This window comes from Lissotriton helveticus, chromosome 12 (genome assembly GCF_964261635.1).
Source record: "Lissotriton helveticus chromosome 12, aLisHel1.1, whole genome shotgun sequence".
NCBI classification, from domain to species: Eukaryota; Metazoa; Chordata; class Amphibia; order Caudata; family Salamandridae; genus Lissotriton; species Lissotriton helveticus.
This window is the reverse complement of record NC_136073.1, coordinates 657415157-657427248: the sequence shown is the minus strand read 5'-3', so window position 1 is coordinate 657427248 and position 12092 is coordinate 657415157. Positions and strand designations below refer to the sequence as shown.

At 47.2% G+C, this 12092-nt stretch overlaps 11 non-coding genes across 11 annotated transcripts; all 11 read right to left on the bottom strand.

Moving 5' to 3' along the window:
* Nucleotides 1–474: 474 nt before the first annotated feature.
* LOC144801134 (U5 spliceosomal RNA) lies at nt 475–590 on the bottom strand. The gene has a single exon (XR_013605005.1). It is a non-coding gene; the product is annotated as a U5 spliceosomal RNA (small nuclear RNA).
* A 935-nt stretch (nt 591–1525) lies between these two features.
* LOC144801494 (U5 spliceosomal RNA) lies at nt 1526–1640 on the bottom strand. Its single transcript, XR_013605301.1, has one exon. It is a non-coding gene; the product is annotated as a U5 spliceosomal RNA (small nuclear RNA).
* Nucleotides 1641–2575: 935 nt separating this feature from the next.
* Nucleotides 2576–2690, bottom strand: LOC144800766 (U5 spliceosomal RNA). Its single transcript, XR_013604652.1, has one exon. It is a non-coding gene; the product is annotated as a U5 spliceosomal RNA (small nuclear RNA).
* A 935-nt stretch (nt 2691–3625) lies between these two features.
* On the bottom strand, nt 3626–3742 carry LOC144801089 (U5 spliceosomal RNA). The gene has a single exon (XR_013604965.1). It is a non-coding gene; the product is annotated as a U5 spliceosomal RNA (small nuclear RNA).
* Nucleotides 3743–4677: 935 nt separating this feature from the next.
* LOC144801121 (U5 spliceosomal RNA) lies at nt 4678–4793 on the bottom strand. The gene has a single exon (XR_013604996.1). It is a non-coding gene; the product is annotated as a U5 spliceosomal RNA (small nuclear RNA).
* A 935-nt stretch (nt 4794–5728) lies between these two features.
* Nucleotides 5729–5843, bottom strand: LOC144800506 (U5 spliceosomal RNA). Its single transcript, XR_013604402.1, has one exon. It is a non-coding gene; the product is annotated as a U5 spliceosomal RNA (small nuclear RNA).
* A 935-nt stretch (nt 5844–6778) lies between these two features.
* LOC144800496 (U5 spliceosomal RNA) lies at nt 6779–6893 on the bottom strand. Its single transcript, XR_013604393.1, has one exon. It is a non-coding gene; the product is annotated as a U5 spliceosomal RNA (small nuclear RNA).
* Nucleotides 6894–7828: 935 nt separating this feature from the next.
* Nucleotides 7829–7943, bottom strand: LOC144801493 (U5 spliceosomal RNA). Its single transcript, XR_013605300.1, has one exon. It is a non-coding gene; the product is annotated as a U5 spliceosomal RNA (small nuclear RNA).
* Nucleotides 7944–8878: 935 nt separating this feature from the next.
* Nucleotides 8879–8994, bottom strand: LOC144800866 (U5 spliceosomal RNA). The gene has a single exon (XR_013604748.1). It is a non-coding gene; the product is annotated as a U5 spliceosomal RNA (small nuclear RNA).
* Nucleotides 8995–9927: 933 nt separating this feature from the next.
* LOC144800538 (U5 spliceosomal RNA) lies at nt 9928–10041 on the bottom strand. Its single transcript, XR_013604433.1, has one exon. It is a non-coding gene; the product is annotated as a U5 spliceosomal RNA (small nuclear RNA).
* A 933-nt stretch (nt 10042–10974) lies between these two features.
* On the bottom strand, nt 10975–11089 carry LOC144800612 (U5 spliceosomal RNA). The gene has a single exon (XR_013604505.1). It is a non-coding gene; the product is annotated as a U5 spliceosomal RNA (small nuclear RNA).
* Nucleotides 11090–12092: the final 1003 nt, after the last annotated feature.

Sequence of the window (12092 nt, the reverse complement as noted above, 5' to 3'; positions counted from 1 at the left end):
GTCTAGGCTAGAGGCACATGAAACAGGACTGGCGTGCGGCTTCAAGTGTACCTGAGAGGAATCTGACTCAGGATTGGCCACCCTCTCAGGGCACCGACTCAGGATTGGCCAACCTCTATGGGGCACCTCTAACGTGCACAAATAACGGGCAAGCCCTATGAAAAGCACAGCGTGAGTCTAGGTGCCACCTTGAAAAAGGAGGGTGACGTCTGGCCTCTGACAGCAGGAATATTAAGAGAGGAGAAAACATACTGCCTGCTATCGTGAAATTCCAAGATAGTCACGAAAAGCAATCTCATGCACTGCACAAGCTCTTTCCCATGATGCACCTCTCCTGCACTCTGTCGATGCAAATGAGCAAGCAGAGAGTTCAGGAATAAAACACCTAAGCTCATGTCCCCAAAAAACAGCAGCAGACAACTCGCAGATATATTCACCAATTTCTAATGCTTTTCTTTTAAACACACGATAAACAGCCTCACCTGTGGTAAGGCTTAAAAAAAGTTGAATAAACTCGTAAATGTTCCTCTCCACGGAAATCTTTAGTAAAAGGCGAAAGATTTTTTCGTTTTGAAGAGAAACCAGAGTAAGTTAGAATATGGCTCTCTGGGGGTAAGTGGCACCACATCAAAGACCCCGTCATTGCGAGGGTGAGGACCTGAGAGGTATTTTTAGGCTCTAAGAAAGAGGACAAGAACCAGGCCAGTGAGGGAAGCAGGCCCAATTTTCAGAGTCTCTGCTCAAAGCACAGAAAATCAAAAAGGTGGACAGTTCCCATGCGTCTGTCTGGAAATATGCAAATTCTTTTCTGTACACACCTCAGCTCATTAGGAGGCGTTGCGGCTGCTGGGCAAGGGGAACGGGAAGCGTGCATCAGGCTTTAGGTGAAGTGACACTGTAGGACTTTTGTCCCCCAGCGATTTTACGCTTTCCACACCATCCTTCCAATCGATAGGCTGTGAGCCACCACTGTGCTCTGCACATAGCCATGCACTTTAAGTCCCTTTTTCGCACGTACTTTCATTAAACCTGAATATAGAAGTATATATCTGTCTAGGCTAGAGGCACATGAAACAGGACTGGCGTGCCGCTTCAAGTGTACCTGAGAGGAATCTGACTCAGGATTGGCCACCCTCTCAGGGCACCGACTCAGGATTGGCCAACCTCTATGGGGCACCTCTAACGTGCACAAATAACGGGCAAGCCCTATGAAAAGCACAGCGTGAGTCTAGGTGCCACCTTGAAAAAGGAGGGTGACGTCTGGCCTCTGACAGCAGGAATATTAAGAGAGGAGAAAACATACTGCCTGCTATCGTGAAATTCCAAGATAGTCACGAAAAGCAATCTCATGCACTGCACAAGCTCTTTCCCATGATGCACCTCTCCTGCACTCTGTCGATGCAAATGAGCAAGCAGAGAGTTCAGGAATAAAACACCTAAGCTCATGTCCCCAAAAAACAGCAGCAGACAACTCGCAGATATATTCACCAATTTCTAATGCTTTTCTTTTAAACACACAATAAACAGCCTCACCTGTGGTAAGGCTTAAAAAAATTGAATAAACTCGTAAATGTTCCTCTCCACGGAAATCTTTAGTAAAAGGCGAAAGATTTTTTCGTTTTGAAGAGAAACCAGAGTAAGTTAGAATATGGCTCTCTGGGGGTAAGTGGCACCACATCAAAGACCCCGTCATTGCGAGGGTGAGGACCTGAGAGGTATTTTCAAAATCTAAGAAAGAGGACAAGAACCAGGCCGGTGAGGGAAGCAGGCCCAAATTTCAGAGTCTCTGCTCAAAGCACAGAAAATTAAAAAGGTGGACAGTTCCCATGCGTCTGTCTGGGAATATGCAAATTCTTTTCTGTACACACCTCAGCTCATTAGGAGGCATTGCGGCTGCTGGGCAAGGGGAACGGGAAGCGTGCATCAGGCTTTAGGTGAAGTGGCACTGTAGGACTTTTGTCCCCCAGCGATTTTACGCTTTCCACACCATCCTTCCAATCGTTAGGCTGTGAGCCACCACTGTGCTCTGCACATAGCCATGCACTTTAAGTCCCTTTTTCGCACGTACTTTCATTAAACCTGAATATAGAAGTATATATCTGTCTAGGCTAGAGGCACATGAAACAGGACTGGCGTGCCGCTTCAAGTGTACCTGAGAGGAATCTGACTCAGGATTGGCCACCCTCTCAGGGCACCGACTCAGGATTGGCCAACCTCTATGGGGCACCTCTAACGGGCACAAATAATGGGCAAGCCCTATGAAAAGCACAGCGTGAGTCTAGGTGCCACCTTGAAAAAGGAGGGTGACGTCTGGCCTCTGACAGCAGGAATATTAAGAGAGGAGAAAACATACTGCCTGCTATCGTGAAATTCCAAGATAGTCACGAAAAGCAATCTCATGCACTGCACAAGCTCTTTCCCATGATGCACCTCTCCTGCACTCTGTCTATGCAAATGAGCAAGCAGAGAGTTCAGGAATAAAACACCTAAGCTCATGTCCCCAAAAAACAGCAGCAGACAACTCGCAGATATATTCACCAATTTCTAATGCTTTTCTTTTAAACACAAGATAAACAGCCTCACCGGTGGTAAGGCTTAAAAAAGTTGAATAAACTCGTAAATATTCCTCTCCACGGAAATCTTTAGTAAAAGGCGAAAGATTTTTTCGTTTTGAAGAGAAACCAGAGTAAGTTAGAATATGGCTCTCTGGGGGTAAGTGGCACCACATCAAAGACCCCGTCATTGCGAGGGTGAGGACCTGAGAGGTATTTTCAAAATCTAAGAAAGAGGGCAAGAACCAGGCCGGTGAGGGAAGCAGGCCCAAATTTCAGAGTCTCTGCTCAAAGCACAGAAAATCAAAAAGGTGGACAGTTCCCATGCGTCTGTCTGGGAATATGCAAATTCTTTTCTGTACACACCTCAGCTCATTAGGAGGCGTTGCGGCTGCTGGGCAAGGGGAACGGGAAGCGTGCATCAGGCTTTAGGTGAAGTGGCACTGTAGGACTTTTGTACCCCAGCGATTTTACGCTTTCCACACCATCCTTCCAATCGTTAGGCTGTGAGCCACCACTGTGCTCTGCACATAGCCATGCACTTTAAGTCCCTTTTTCGCACGTACTTTCATTAAACCTGAATATAGAAGTATATATCTGTCTAGGCTAGAGGCACATGAAACAGTACTGGCGTGCGGCTTCAAGTGTACCTGAGAGGAATCTGACTCAGGATTGGCCACCCTCTCAGGGCACCGACTCAGGATTGGCCAACCTCTATGGGGCACCTCTAACGTGCACAAATAACGGGCAAGCCCTATGAAAAGCACAGCGTGAGTCTAGGTGCCACCTTGAAAAAGGAGGGTGACGTCTGGCCTCTGACAGCAGGAATATTAAGAGAGGAGAAAACATACTGCCTGCTATCGTGAAATTCCAAGATAGTCACGAAAAGCAATCTCATGCACTGCACAAGCTCTTTCCCATGATGCACCTCTCCTGCACTCTGTCTATGCAAATGAGCAAGCAGAGAGTTCAGGAATAAAACACCTAAGCTCATGTCCCCAAAAAACAGCAGCAGACAACTCGCAGATATATTCACCAATTTCTAATGCTTTTCTTTTAAACACAAGATAAACAGCCTCACCGGTGGTAAGGCTTAAAAAAATTGAATAAACTCGTAAATGTTCCTCTCCACAGAAATCTTTAGTAAAAGGCGAAAAAATTTTCTCGTTTTGAAGAGAAAACCAAAGTAAGTTAGAATATGGCTCTCTGGGGGTAAGTAGCACCACATCAAAGACCCCGTCATTGCGAGGGTGAGGACCTGAGAGGTATTTTCAAAATCTAAGAAAGAGGACAAGAACCAGGCCGGTGAGGGAAGCAGGCCCAAATTTCAGAGTCTCTGCTCAAAGCACAGAAAATCAAAAAGGTGGACAGTTCCCATGCGTCTGTCTGGGAATATGCAAATTCTTTTCTGTACACACCTCAGCTCATTAGGAGGCGTTGCGGCTGCTGGGCAAGGGGAACGGGAAGCGTGCATCAGGCTTTAGGTGAAGTGGCACTGTAGGACTTTTGTCCCCCAGCGATTTTACGCTTTCCACACCATCCTTCCAATCGTTAGGCTGTGAGCCACCACTGTGCTCTGCACATAGCCATGCACTTTAAGTCCCTTTTTCGCACGTACTTTCATTAAACCTGAATATAGAAGTATATATCTGTCTAGGCTAGAGGCACATGAAACAGGACTGGCGTGCCGCTTCAAGTGTACCTGAGAGGAATCTGACTCAGGATTGGCCACCCTCTCAGGGCACCGACTCAGGATTGGCCAACCTCTATGGGGCACCTCTAACGTGCACAAATAACGGGCAAGCCCTATGAAAAGCACAGCGTGAGTCTAGGTGCCACCTTGAAAAAGGAGGGTGACGTCTGACCTCTGACAGCAGGAATATTAAGAGAGGAGAAAACATACTGCCTGCTATCGTGAAATTCCAAGATAGTCACGAAAAGCAATCTCATGCACTGCACAAGCTCTTTCCCATGATGCACCTCTCCTGCACTCTGTCGATGCAAATGAGCAAGCAGAGAGTTCAGGAATAAAACACCTAAGCTCATGTCCCCAAAAAACAGCAGCAGACAACTCGCAGATATATTCACCAATTTCTAATGCTTTTCTTTTAAACACACGATAAACAGCCTCACCTGTGGTAAGGCTTAAAAAAAGTTGAATAAACTCGTAAATGTTCCTCTCCACGGAAATCTTTAGTAAAAGGCGAAAGATTTTTTCGTTTTGAAGAGAAACCAGAGTAAGTTAGAATATGGCTCTCTGGGGGTAAGTGGCACCACATCAAAGACCCCGTCATTGCGAGGGTGAGGACCTGAGAGGTATTTTTAGGCTCTAAGAAAGAGGACAAGAACCAGGCCAGTGAGGGAAGCAGGCCCAATTTTCAGAGTCTCTGCTCAAAGCACAGAAAATCAAAAAGGTGGACAGTTCCCATGCGTCTGTCTGGAAATATGCAAATTCTTTTCTGTACACACCTCAGCTCATTAGGAGGCGTTGCGGCTGCTGGGCAAGGGGAACGGGAAGCGTGCATCAGGCTTTAGGTGAAGTGACACTGTAGGACTTTTGTCCCCCAGCGATTTTACGCTTTCCACACCATCCTTCCAATCGATAGGCTGTGAGCCACCACTGTGCTCTGCACATAGCCATGCACTTTAAGTCCCTTTTTCGCACGTACTTTCATTAAACCTGAATATAGAAGTATATATCTGTCTAGGCTAGAGGCACATAAAACAGGACTGGCGTGCCGCTTCAAGTGTACCTGAGAGGAATCTGACTCAGGATTGGCCACCCTCTCAGGGCACCGACTCAGGATTGGCCAACCTCTATGGGGCACCTCTAACGTGCACAAATAACGGGCAAGCCCTATGAAAAGCACAGCGTGAGTCTAGGTGCCACCTTGAAAAAGGAGGGTGACGTCTGGCCTCTGACAGCAGGAATATTAAGAGAGGAGAAAACATACTGCCTGCTATCGTGAAATTCCAAGATAGTCACGAAAAGCAATCTCATGCACGGCACAAGCTCTTTCCCATGATGCACCTCTCCTGCACTCTGTCGATGCAAATGAGCAAGCAGAGAGTTCAGGAATAAAACACCTAAGCTCATGTCCCCAAAAAACAGCAGCAGACAACTCGCAGATATATTCACCAATTTCTAATGCTTTTCTTTTAAACACACGATAAACAGCCTCACCTGTGGTAAGGCTTAAAAAAATTGAATAAACTCATAAATGTTCCTCTCCACGGAAATCTTTAGTAAAAGGCGAAAGATTTTTTCGTTTTGAAGAGAAACCAGAGTAAGTTAGAATATGGCTCTCTGGGGGTAAGTGGCACCACATCAAAGACCCCGTCATTGCGAGGGTGAGGACCTGAGAGGTATTTTCAAAATCTAAGAAAGAGGACAAGAACCAGGCCGGTGAGGGAAGCAGGCCCAAATTTCAGAGTCTCTGCTCAAAGCACAGAAAATCAAAAAGGTGGACAGTTCCCATGCGTCTGTCTGGGAATATGCAAATTCTTTTCTGTACACACCTCAGCTCATTAGGAGGCATTGCGGCTGCTGGGCAAGGGGAACGGGAAGCGTGCATCAGGCTTTAGGTGAAGTGGCACTGTAGGACTTTTGTCCCCCAGCGATTTTACGCTTTCCACACCATCCTTCCAATCGTTAGGCTGTGAGCCACCACTGTGCTCTGCACATAGCCATGCACTTTAAGTCCCTTTTTCGCACGTACTTTCATTAAACCTGAATATAGAAGTATATATCTGTCTAGGCTAGAGGCACATGAAACAGGACTGGCGTGCCGCTTCAAGTGTACCTGAGAGGAATCTGACTCAGGATTGGCCACCCTCTCAGGGCACCGACTCAGGATTGGCCAACCTCTATGGGGCACCTCTAACGGGCACAAATAATGGGCAAGCCCTATGAAAAGCACAGCGTGAGTCTAGGTGCCACCTTGAAAAAGGAGGGTGACGTCTGGCCTCTGACAGCAGGAATATTAAGAGAGGAGAAAACATACTGCCTGCTATCGTGAAATTCCAAGATAGTCACGAAAAGCAATCTCATGCACTGCACAAGCTCTTTCCCATGATGCACCTCTCCTGCACTCTGTCTATGCAAATGAGCAAGCAGAGAGTTCAGGAATAAAACACCTAAGCTCATGTCCCCAAAAAACAGCAGCAGACAACTCGCAGATATATTCACCAATTTCTAATGCTTTTCTTTTAAACACAAGATAAACAGCCTCACCGGTGGTAAGGCTTAAAAAAATTGAATAAACTCGTAAATATTCCTCTCCACGGAAATCTTTAGTAAAAGGCGAAAGATTTTTTCGTTTTGAAGAGAAACCAGAGTAAGTTAGAATATGGCTCTCTGGGGGTAAGTGGCACCACATCAAAGACCCCGTCATTGCGAGGGTGAGGACCTGAGAGGTATTTTCAAAATCTAAGAAAGAGGACAAGAACCAGGCCGGTGAGGGAAGCAGGCCCAAATTTCAGAGTCTCTGCTCAAAGCACAGAAAATCAAAAAGGTGGACAGTTCCCATGCGTCTGTCTGGGAATATGCAAATTCTTTTCTGTACACACCTCAGCTCATTAGGAGGCGTTGCGGCTGCTGGGCAAGGGGAACGGGAAGCGTGCATCAGGCTTTAGGTGAAGTGGCACTGTAGGACTTTTGTACCCCAGCGATTTTACGCTTTCCACACCATCCTTCCAATCGTTAGGCTGTGAGCCACCACTGTGCTCTGCACATAGCCATGCACTTTAAGTCCCTTTTTCGCACGTACTTTCATTAAACCTGAATATAGAAGTATATATCTGTCTAGGCTAGAGGCACATGAAACAGGACTGGCGTGCGGCTTCAAGTGTACCTGAGAGGAATCTGACTCAGGATTGGCCACCCTCTCAGGGCACCGACTCAGGATTGGCCAACCTCTATGGGGCACCTCTAACGTGCACAAATAACGGGCAAGCCCTATGAAAAGCACAGCGTGAGTCTAGGTGCCACCTTGAAAAAGGAGGGTGACGTCTGGCCTCTGACAGCAGGAATATTAAGAGAGGAGAAAACATACTGCCTGCTATCGTGAAATTCCAAGATAGTCACGAAAAGCAATCTCATGCACTGCACAAGCTCTTTCCCATGATGCACCTCTCCTGCACTCTGTCGATGCAAATGAGCAAGCAGAGAGTTCAGGAATAAAACACCTAAGCTCATGTCCCCAAAAAACAGCAGCAGACAACTCGCAGATATATTCACCAATTTCTAATGCTTTTCTTTTAGACACACGATAAACAGCCTCACCTGTGGTAAGGCTTAAAAAAATTGAATAAACTCGTAAATGTTCCTCTCCACGGAAATCTTTAGTAAAAGGCGAAAGATTTTTTCGTTTTGAAGAGAAACCAGAGTAAGTTAGAATATGGCTCTCTGGGGGTAAGTGGCACCACATCAAAGACCCCGTCATTGCGAGGGTGAGGACCTGAGAGGTATTTTTAGGCTCTAAGAAAGAGGACAAGAACCAGGCCAGTGAGGGAAGCAGGCCCAATTTTCAGAGTCTCTGCTCAAAGCACAGAAAATCAAAAAGGTGGACAGTTCCCATGCGTCTGTCTGGAAATATGCAAATTCTTTTCTGTACACACCTCAGCTCATTAGGAGGCGTTGCGGCTGCTGGGCAAGGGGAACGGGAAGCGTGCATCAGGCTTTAGGTGAAGTGACACTGTAGGACTTTTGTCCCCCAGCGATTTTACGCTTTCCACACCATCCTTCCAATCGATAGGCTGTGAGCCACCACTGTGCTCTGCACATAGCCATGCACTTTAAGTCCCTTTTTCGTACGTACTTTCATTAAACCTGAATATAGAAGTATATATCTGTCTAGGCTAGAGGCACATGAAACAGGACTGGCGTGCCGCTTCAAGTGTACCTGAGAGGAATCTGACTCAGGATTGGCCACCCTCTCAGGGCACCGACTCAGGATTGGCCAACCTCTATGGGGCACCTCTAACGTGCACAAATAACGGGCAAGCCCTATGAAAAGCACAGCGTGAGTCTAGGTGCCACCTTGAAAAAAGAGGGTGACGTCTGGCCTCTGACAGCAGGAATATTAAGAGAGGAGAAAACATACTGCCTGCTATCGTGAAATTCCAAGATAGTCACGAAAAGCAATCTCATGCACTGCACAAGCTCTTTCCCATGATGCACCTCTCCTGCACTCTGTCTATGCAAATGAGCAAGCAGAGAGTTCAGGAATAAAACACCTAAGCTCATGTCCCCAAAAAACACCAGCAGACAACTCGCAGATATATTCACCAATTTCTAATGCTTTTCTTTTAAACACAAGATAAACAGCCTCACCGGTGGTAAGGCTTAAAAAAATTGAATAAACTCGTAAATGTTCCTCTCCACGGAAATCTTTAGTAAAAGGCGAAAGATTTTTTCATTTTGAAGAGAAAACCAGAGTAAGTTAGAATATGGCTCTCTGGGGGTAAGTGGCACCACATCAAAGACCCCGTCATTGCGAGGGTGAGGACCTGAGAGGTATTTTCAAAATCTAAGAAAGAGGACAAGAACCAGGCCGGTGAGGGAAGCAGGCCCAAATTTCAGAGTCTCTGCTCAAAGCACAGAAAATCAAAAAGGTGGACAGTTCCCATGCGTCTGTCTGGGAATATGCAAATTCTTTTCTGTACACACCTCAGCTCATTAGGAGGCGTTGCGGCTGCTGGGCAAGAGGAACGGGAAGCGTGCATCAGGCTTTAGGTGAAGCGGCACTGTAGGACTTTTGTCCCCCAGCGATTTTACGCTTTCCACACCATCCTTCCAATCGTTAGGCTGTGAGCCACCACTGTGCTCTGCACATAGCCATGCACTTTAAGTCCCTTTTTCGCACGTACTTTCATTAAACCTGAATATAGAAGTATATATCTGTCTAGGCTAGAGGCACATGAAACAGGACTGGCGTGCCGCTTCAAGTGTACCTGAGAGGAATCTGACTCATGATTGGCCACCCTCTCAGGGCACCGACTCAGGATTGGCCAACCTCTATGGGGCACCTCTTACGGGCACAAATAATGGGCAAGCCCTATGAAAAGCACAGCGTGAGTCTAGGTGCCACCTTGAAAAAGGAGGGCGACGTCTGGCCTCTGACAGCAGGAATATTAAGAGAGGAGAAAACATACTGCCTGCTATCGTGAAATTCCAAGATAGTCACGAAAAGCAATCTCATGCACTGTACAAGCTCTTTCCCATGATGCACCTCTCCTGCACTCTGTCTATGCAAATGAGCAAGCAGAGAGTTCAGGAATAAAACACCTAAGCTCATGTCCCCAAAAAACAGCAGCAGACAACTGGCAGATATTCCCCAATTTCTAATGCTTTTCTTTTAAACACACGATAAACAGCCTCACCTGTGGTAAGGCTTAAAAAAATGAATAAACTCGTAAATGTTCCTCTCCACGGAAATCTTTAGTAAAAGGCGAAAGATTTTTTCGTTTTGAAGAGAAACCAGAGTAAGTTAGAATATGGCTCTCTGGGGGTAAGTGGCACCACATCAAAGACCCCGTCATTGCGAGGGTGAGGACCTGAGAGGTATTTTCAAAATCTAAGAAAGAGGACAAGAACCAGGCCGGTGAGGGAAGCAGGCCCAAATTTCAGAGTCTCTGCTCAAAGCACAGAAAATCAAAAAGGTGGACAGTTCCCATGCGTCTGTCTGGGAATATGCAAATTCTTTTCTGTACACACCTCAGCTTATTAGGAGGCGTTGCGGCTGCTGGGCAAGGGGAACGGGAAGCGTGCATCAGGCTTTAGGTGAAGTGGCACTGTAGGACTTTTGTCCCCCAGCGATTTTACGCTTTCCACACCATCCTTCCAATCGTTAGGCTGTGAGCCACCACTGTGCTCTGCACATAGCCATGCACTTTAAGTCCCTTTTTCGCACGTACTTTCATTAAACCTGAATATAGAAGTATATATCTGTCTAGGCTAGAGGCACATGAAACAGGACTGGCGTGCCGCTTCAAGTGTACCTGAGAGGAATCTGACTCAGGATTGGCCACCCTCTCAGGGCACCGACTCAGGATTGGCCAACCTCTATGGGGCACCTCTAACGGGCACAAATAATGGGCAAGCCCTATGAAAAGCACAGCGTGAGTCTAGGTGCCACCTTGAAAAAGGAGGGCGACGTCTGGCCTCTGACAGCAGGAATATTAAGAGAGGAGAAAACATACTGCCTGCTATCGTGAAATTCCAAGATAGTCACGAAAAGCAATCTCATGCACTGTACAAGCTCTTTCCCATGATGCACCTCTCCTGCACTCTGTCTATGCAAATGAGCAAGCAGAGAGTTCAGGAATAAAACACCTAAGCTCATGTCCCCAAAAAACAGCAGCAGACAACTGGCAGATATTCCCCAATTTCTAATGCTTTTCTTTTAAACACACGATAAACAGCCTCACCTGTGGTAAGGCTTAAAAAAATTGAATAAACTCGTAAATGTTCCTCTCCACGGAAATCTTTAGTAAAAGGCGAAAGATTTTTTAGTTTTGAAGAGAAACCAGAGTAAGTTAGAATACGGCTCTCTGGGGGTAAGTGGCACCACATCAAAGACCCCGTCATTGCGAGGGTGAGGACCTGAGAGGTATTTTTAGGCTCTAAGAAAGAGGACAAGAACCAGGCCAGTGAGGGAAGCAGGCCCAATTTTCAGAGTCTCTGCTCAAAGCACAGAAAATCAAAAAGGTGGACAGTTCCCATGCGTCTGTCTGGGAATATGCAAATTCTTTTCTGTACACACCTCAGCTCATTAGGAGGCGTTGCGGCTGCTGGGCAAGGGGAACGGGAAGCGTGCATCAGGCTTTAGGTGAAGTGACACTGTAGGACTTTTGTCCCCCAGCGATTTTACGCTTTCCACACCATCCTTCCAATCGATAGGCTGTGAGCCACCACTGTGCTCTGCACATAGCCATGCACTTTAAGGGGCAGATTTATGAGGCCGTTGCGCCACGTTTACGCCGCTGTTGCGTCACGCAAGGCGGCGTAAACGTGGCGCATTCCTACGAACGATTTACAACGTGACGCATCTAGGCAGATGCGTCACGTTGTAAAGCCCTGCGCCGCTTGTGGGCGTTCCGGCTCAGGGGGGGGGCGTTCCGGGGCAGGTGCGCCTCGCAAAAGTGGCTGAGTGAAATCTATGAGATTCCACTCAGTCACTTTCAGGCCAATGCTGCGCCAAAAGCCTGCGCCTGCTTGAAGCAGGCGTAGGTCTAGATGCAGCATTGTTAAGATGGGCACCCCCGAGCCTTGCTGGAGCTGCGTCGCGCTTGCGACACAACTCCAGCAATGCGCCACCTTTACGGCACAGATGCGTCACGCATCTGTGCCGTTTTTGCCCCATGGTGCGCCGCATCATAAATGCGGCGCACCATGGGTGGCGGAGCAGTGGCGCACTGTGGCGCATGTTAACTGGCGCATCCCTCGGGATGCGCCAGTGAACATAAATCTGCCCCTCAGTCCCTTTTTCGCACGTACTTTCATTAAACCTGAATATAGAAGTATATATCTGTCTAGGC